This window comes from Pundamilia nyererei, unplaced genomic scaffold (assembly GCF_000239375.1).
Source record: "Pundamilia nyererei isolate P.nyererei 1_Seehausen unplaced genomic scaffold, PunNye1.0 scaffold00008, whole genome shotgun sequence".
NCBI lineage: Eukaryota > Metazoa > Chordata > Actinopteri > Cichliformes > Cichlidae > Pundamilia > Pundamilia nyererei.
The window spans coordinates 478,661-486,729 of NW_005187409.1; the positions used below are offsets into that span (position 1 = coordinate 478,661).

At 41.2% G+C, this 8,069-nt stretch overlaps 1 long non-coding RNA gene across 1 annotated transcript; it reads left to right on the forward strand.

Annotated features, from left to right (window-relative positions):
• The first annotated feature begins 74 nt into the window (after positions 1 to 74).
• On the forward strand, positions 75 to 1,282 carry LOC102215198 (uncharacterized). Its single transcript, XR_311451.1, has 2 exons — positions 75 to 268; positions 353 to 1,282. It is a non-coding gene; the product is annotated as an uncharacterized LOC102215198 (long non-coding RNA).
• Positions 1,283 to 8,069: the final 6,787 nt, after the last annotated feature.

An 8,069-nucleotide genomic window follows, 5' to 3' on the forward strand; every position in this document is an offset into this window, starting at 1 on the left:
CAGATGTTAAACAGAGTTATTTGGATCTATATCAGTTGAAAGTGTAAAAACAACACACCAAAAGCACAGTTTAACAGGAGTATTCTTTTCTTTCTGTAACTCCTCCCATTAGGATGGTGCATTTTTGGTACGAGACTGCTCCACCAACAGCAACTTTGAACCCTTGGTATTGGTTGTGTATCATGAGAAGAAGGTTTACAATGTCAAAATTCGGTTTGTCGAGAGCACAAAAAAGTACGCATTGGGCACAGGATATCGTTCAAATGATGTGAGTGAACACATTTCAGAAAATGTTTCATTAAGAACCCTCAATCGCACTATATTTACTCTAATTCCCTTTGTTTTTCCTCAGATGTTTGACTCTGTGGCAGACATCATCAAGTTCCACTCCATATTTCCAATAACACTTGTCAGTGGGAGAACCGCGATGGGAAACAAGTACCCAGACAACTGTGTGCTGACATTTCCTATAACAAAAGGGGATGTTGAACGGTTGCTACAATAACATGTGAACCTTGCCAACAAAGATTTGTCAATGTGCTTCTTGTGTCATGTGTGTTCACAGTTCCACAAAAACTGTAGCGCTGTCATTCTGAGCAAGTTGGGGTGGATGGATTTTGTAAAAGAAAAATATATACGTTGATCAGACGTGCCTATAATTTCTGGTTATTTTGATAATAATAATAATGTGCTAATGGTTTTTAAATTAATCCCATAGACAAGTGGTTCTCAAATTCTTTGGGTCCAGTGACACAAAATCTCCTATAATCAAAATATTGATTTGGCTGGTTCTGCCACAGCATTCGAAAATCTTCCCACACCTGCTAGCTACCAGGCTAATAAACTAGCAAGTGATTTCATTGTTGCAGTGAGTCACAATCATATCAGTTCCTCCTGTTCCTCCATAATATGGTAGCAATTACTGGATAAAATATGCTTTTGTTATTGAATCAAATGGTCCCCAATCTGTAAAATGCACTTTTTAATGATCTAGCGCAATTTAACAAATAATTTTACAGATCCCCTGTCCCCCGGACCCGATTAGAGACCCACTTCTCTCTGACAGATAATAGTGATCTACCCTAATTATCCTAATTTAATGTCTTCAAATTGTATATTTTGTAGCAACAATCTAAAATAAAAAGTCTGCAACTGTACAGTTATACAAACCAAAAAGCTAGAACCAAATAGCGTAATCTTTGGTCATTTTTTGCTTTATATGGATATGTGTATAAACATATACACATATCTACTGAGAAATAAAAGAAATATTAAATATTAATCTCTTAAATACTAATCTGGTTTTTGGACAGTTGATTTGGAATTCAGTTAAACACTGATCATGAATCCATATAAAAAAGTTAGCATTTTCATGTGTTTCGCCTCCTTGTATACTTTTCTTGGCAGGAATGGACTTCCATACCTACTTCACATTTTCCTTTCTTTTTCTTAAATCAGACTTACTTCCCTGTCCTTATTTTTAACCAGCACAATGCTGTTTTTCAGTCATGAACTGCATGAAATGTTATAAGGATTTTATTTTTATTTTATCACGATTTTATTTTAAATTATTACAAGAGTTGGGAAATTCCCAGTGCTAGGTTTCAGTTAGCTTGACTCAGTGCCATTCAGTGGCTCTGGCTTAAGTGCAGTGAATTGATTTAGAGAGTGCTCTGCAGTATTTCTGTTGGTAACTTAACTAAAGATAGCAAGTGAAACCATTTATAACATGGAGCTAAAGTTTACTAATTTTTACAATATAAGTGGGAAAATGACAGATTGAAAGCCACTTTTACAAGCTAAATAGCAAATTTAAGGCTAAACAAACTACTTCAAGTCACTTGATTGATTGATTGATTGATTGATTGATTTATTGATTGATTGATTGATTGATTGATTGAGTAACAATACTTCATTTATCCCGAGGGAAATTGTTTAAAAGGCTACCAGACAATCCGGTGCCATCATGAGCACCTTTTCTGACCATACATGGAATACACAAACATAACACTGGGAAGACAGGTAGGGGAGGTATGAAAAAAACAATGGAAATACACACGAGGAAAGAGGAGGAGAAAAAAGATATCCTCGCAGACTGAGCTCCTCAGGGAGAGCAGTTTGAGAACAGAAAAAAACACCTCAGCACAGAAAGCACATAAATCTTCACATCTTACAACCTAAAAGCACATGACTTGCAGCGGGGGGGGAGTCAGGAGTTAGTCCATGTACACAGCAGCCAGCCTTCCAGTGCTAGACAGATCCGCCTGCCTACTTCGGGTGGGAGTAAACGTTTGGAGGCATGGGGGGGGGTAAGTGCGTGTCTGTGTACATGGGAGATTTGCGTGTGTGTGTGTGTGTGTGTGTGTGTGTATCCTGTGTTCAACTTGAGAGAGAGTTTCACCCGGTTAAGCAACAGTCAACAGTCCTCCAGCTGACCCATGTGACCTTGAAGGATAGGAGCAGATGGTCAAAAATAATGAACTGGTATGCATAATTACAGCCATACCAGATAGTAAGCTCATGGAGAAATGCAGTCAAAGTTAAAAACATCGATTGATTGATAGATGGCAGAGTCAAAGGAGAGAAACAAAGGTGCAGAAGTGGCTCAGTAAACTTGTGAGAGCATAATATGAACAATTTTCCATTAGTTTTACAAAACCAGAGTGAGGTCATTTAAACCTAAACCATGGAGCTCCCAGTGCACAGCATTTGTGCTGATGTTAAGGAGGGGGAGGTTTCGAGGCTCTGTGGTTATTGAGTCAGCGAACCCCGTTATGCATTGTATCCTTCAGCACTGCCCCCACCCTGGTCATGATTTTGGGGGGGGGGGGTCTAAACACTTCCCCTTTCCAATAATAGTACCTACAGCTGTGGAATATCTAGGAAGTTAGGAATTTCACAAACTTATTGCAACAGTAATGTCCTATTACAATACCGATTTCAAATTCAGTGACCTGTTTAGAAACAACCTATTATTTCACAAACGTTTATGACACACTGCATGGCTGCGTGCTTGCTTTTATACACTTATACTAATGTGATAGAAAACAACTTCAAAGATTAAGAGTTGTGGCCTAATAGTGTAGATGCACAATTTAATGAATGACCTCTTTTTAGGTCATATACTTCCCAAAATCTGACCTACATAGGTCCGGTCCAGAGTCTTCCTTAGTCGTGATGGTTACATGATTGTTGCAGAACTATTGTTAACTGAATTAGCTTAAGCTTGAGCAGAAAAACTTCGCTGGCAATGTATGAGTTTAATTCTTCATTACCGTACTTATAAATGGATCATATAGTTGTGCATCAGCAGAAGTCAGCTGAAGGTCACAGTGATCTCTTTGGATAGCCCTGGACCCCGTATGTCTGTCCAAAAAGCAGACACTGCATTATGTAGATAGGAGATAACCCATTTAGGACTGTGATTATTAAGTGTACCAAGTGCCGTCGACTGCATGTGTCAGGAGTATCGGAACAGTTGAGACACATTTTTTCTAAACACCGCGTCTCTGTGGCTTTTAAACTACAAAATACAAAAATTGGTCCACCGCAAGGATCGGGTCCCCCGACACAAACAGAGTAACATAGTGTACGCTGTTAAGTGCAGGAGGATTGCCAGGATTTATACAAACAACCTCTGGCGAAGAGGATGGCACAACGCAGCAGAGCCACATTGTCAGGCCAGGACTCTGCAGTCTATTCACACCTACAGGCCAGGAGACACTCTTTCAAGGATGAGGATGTAACATCCTGGACAGGGAGGAACGCTGGTTTGAGCGCAGAGTCAAGGAGGCCATTTACATGAAAAGGGAAAGACCATCTCTGAGTGGAGGAGGGGCCTAAGGGTACGTCTGTCACCATCTTACAATGCTGTGATTGCAGCCATTCCCCAACTCTCTGTGAATGGGACTCATGGACATGGATCAGTGAGCTTTGATCAGTGAGCTTTGATCAGTGGTTGTTGATCAATGGTCATGAGAATTTGCATATTAATGATCAAGGATCAGACCTCGCAGCACATTGTTCCTTCAGTGGGCTGGTTTCAGTCATTATGCAAATGTGCTGTTTATAAGATTGAAACCTGCAGTCAGCTGAGACTGAAGACGTCACTTGGATGATGATGAAACGTTTCTCCCACTGAAAACGTTACGTCCAGAATCAACTTTTGGGGATTTCCTTACCTGGATGATTGAGCATGCATCAATGATAATGGATTGGATTTATATAGCGCTTTTCAAGGCACCCAAAGCACTTTACAATGCCACTATTCACTCTCACATTCACACACTGGTGGAGGCAGCTACGGTTGTAGCCACAGCTGCCCTGGGGCAGACTGACAGAGGCGAGGCTGCCATATCATGCCAACGGGCCCTCTGGCCAACACCAGTAGGCGGTAGGGTAAATGTGTCACTCCTATTTAGCTTTTAGATGAGGTTAAAGGCAATCATTGTTTGTTGTTTCCTTGGTTTCTGTGTTTGGGCTCTTGTATCGTTCATCATGTGTTAGGTCTGTTAAGCTTGTGTTGTCATGTCTATTTTCAGTGTTTCCTGTTTTATTTTGTGTTCTTTGTTCATTGTATTTAGTTTTACTTCCCCTGTCCTGTCATTAGGCTCATGTCAGTCAGCTGGTCCCCATGTGTTCCCACTTCCCCTAATCACCTCCTGTGTATTTAAGTCCTCTGTTTTCAGTGTGTCATTGTCAGATCGTCGGCGTTGTTTCCAGGCCAAGAGTGCATGTCACGTTGTTTCATGTTAGGTCCATGTTCCTGTTGTAGGTTTTTATTTAATTTAGCTCACCCAGTTTAGTTTTTTATTAGTCTTGCTTTTTGCCTTTTGCTTGCAGTTATTTTGCCAGCCTCGATAAACGGCTCATGTTTGGTTATTCAAGTCACGTTTCACATTTCGTTTCGTCTGCATTTGGGTCCACCTTTCACTCTACACGCTGATTGTGACAACAACAGTCTACTCAAGGTGTTTTATATTGTAAGTTAAAGACCCTACAATAATCCAATAATCTTATGGTTTTCCATTATAAACCAACCTGATAAGTGCCAAGTGTACAGTGTAGCAGTCACAAGGCATTTGATTGCTTTAATACACATCTTAGAAGCTTGATGCCTTCGATGCTTGTTGCCTCCTGGGAACACGAGGTGGGTCTGAGCCCGCGCTGGAGTGACGGCGCAGTGGCAGGATGGCTGCTGTGTTGCCTGGGATTACTGCTTATCCCCTACCCAACCCTGTTGCTGGTCACGTGCTCTACAATGTTGTACTGTGGACATGTATGTGCTTTCTGTGCTGTCCTCCTGTAGCCCAGCATGAGCAGAGGTCCTTTTTTTTTTTTTTTTTTTTTTTTCCCTCTTGTACTTTCCCATTGTAGTGTACATTTCAGTGGTTTTGTGTAATGCCACCGTTCTCGGACGTGTGTGTGTGTGTGGGGGGGGGAGGGCGGGTTCATTCCACTGCAGGGCGACCTGCTACTGCATGTGGCGAATAAAATTTGAACTTGATTCTAATAGGAACCCCTGCTGTATTCATAAACTTCCCTTTTCTGTCAGTATTTTAGATGTCACCAGGGATCAACAGTTACATTTGGGCCTAGAGCGCTACTGAAGATCTGGAGTGTGAACCACTAATGGAGAATTATACATAGACAATGTTTGTATCCCAGTTGATGCCAAAAATTAGGTCCATAGGTATTTGGAAAGCCACAGTTTTTGTCATTTTTCCTCACTAGACCACCACGGTGGATTCAAGCAGTCTAACAAAGGCATTGCACTACATTTTTTAGAAGTTACAGCCATTTATATACATGGTGCACCATTTTCAGGCTCAAAAATGAGCAATTGACTGACAAACAGTTTTATGGCCAGGTAAGACCTGCTTGTCAGTCAATTCCAAGACAAACCAGATAAAAGGTCATCAAAGAAAACATTCGCAAGCTGGTTCCACTGGCAGCCATTCATGCCAGTGGCATAACAATGCCTGCATGTCATGTATAACAGGTAATGTGGTATGCTGCCTCTTTCTTCATCATTTTTCTTCCCATGATTTCTGTAGATTAATCTTAGTTCATCTGCCCCATTGTGCAGGTTCTTTTATGTTTTCTGGCAAAGTCTGATCTTATCTGGCCTTCTAGCTCTAGAGCAGGGGTGCCCAATCCCGGTCCTCGAGAGCTACCGTCCTGCAGCTTTTAGATGCATCCCTACTCCAACACAGCTGAATCAAATGAATGGCTTGTTATCAGGCCTTTGCCAAACACGATGGCATGCTGAAGAGGTAATCAAACCATTTGATTCAGCTGTGTTGAAGTAGGGATGCATCTAAAAGCTGTAGGACGGTAGCTCTCGAGGACCGGGATTGGGCACCCCTGCTCTAGAGTGTCAACAGTGAGTAGCACCTTGTTGTAAAACCTCCTGTATTTAAATTCATGAAAGTACCTGTTGATTGTGAAAGTCTCACAGGAGGCAGCATGTGAAACTTGACACATTCTTGTCGAATTTTGGGGGATGGGTTAGGCTTATATTTGGTTAACTGCCTGAACCTTTTCCAGATCAGTCGTTAGCTGAAAAGTGTTGTAGTCATTAAGTTTCTTCGAGTTTTTAAACCTAGCCTTGACTTAGCCTTGAACCAGGGCTCGGCATTATTATAACTCACCCTGCTGTGTGATGGTATGCAGCTGTCATCACGGAAGTTGGACGTCACAGCATTTGTATACTAAATCAGACTGTTGGATCGCAGTTCTCCCATTCAGTGAAGTCCAGACACGCCTGCATATTCTTTATAGCCTTATTAATCCACTCCTTAAATGTCTTTGCAGCAAGTTTAGAAAGTTTTAGTTCATGCCTGTATGCAGGGATCAGTCCACCAGTCCCATGATCCAGCCATGACTTTAAGCTTTATTAAAGTTTTTAAATTTAAGTTTGTCACCCAAACTAAGGCTCCCCAAGAGAGGGGTTTGATAGTTGAACACTGCTTTTAGAATCTCTAGGAATCACAAAAGCCCTTTTCTATTACTCGGCACGGTCAGCGGGTACTTTTATGTACCGTTCGTGTTGCTTATTAATTACGTAAAGGGACGCTTAGACGTGTTGCTATGACGACAACCACACAGGTTAAGTAGCACTGGATTGTAATGGAAAACCAGTCGATCCGAGTCGAGTTATAGCGATCCATGGCGAGTCAGAGTAGGAACTAATGGACAAGAGGGCTAAATAAACCTTCACTTAGACCAACGTGTTCTGTTGAGATAATAAAATACCATAAGGTCTTTAGGATATGATGTACCCCGTTACGTACAACTTTGTATGCGACAAGATTGACTTTGAATTCAGCACTTGATAACCATGTCTGTCTGAACAAAACATTACTAACTCTTCAACAGAGTCACCATTGCCCCACCAGAGAAAACAGGCCCACTGTATGCAAATGGTGAATGCATAGTGTCACTCAGCTCCTGCCCCCTCCTTTGTTGGGAGATTGCAGTTGTTAACAGGTTGTTAAATGGCATCCTCTCCCCAAGTGTTATTAAGAGGTGGAGTGACTTTACTTTTGACTGGCTACCATTACAAAATATATCAGATTTTGTGAGGCGAGGACTGTACGTTGCTTTGTGAACAAACCACGGATCACTACTACCTGAAAAACTGTTTAATAAAAAAACAAAAGAAACCCTTCAGGTCTGAAAAAATGGAAAAAACTGAACATACAGCATACAAAAAAGGGGTGAGCCAACTCTGAAGCTGAAAGGCTTCAACATGAGGGCCAAAATGTTGAAGTTCTTCTTTTAGTCAGATTGTGGTGAGCTCCTAAGGGACAAGAATAAAATCAGAATCAGAAAGGGTTTTATTGCCAAATGTTGAGCAGGTTTACAACATTAGGAAATTGCTGCGGTGCTTCAGTGCAAACATAGTGTTATAAATTACGCTTAAATAGACATGAAAATAAAAATAAGAATTAAAAGTGCTAAGTAGATAGATATATACATGAGTGCAGGTGGTGATCAGTGCCAAACATGGAATGATGCAGTGACACAGCGTAGGGTCATGTGTTAGTGGCGGGGACAGTCATATG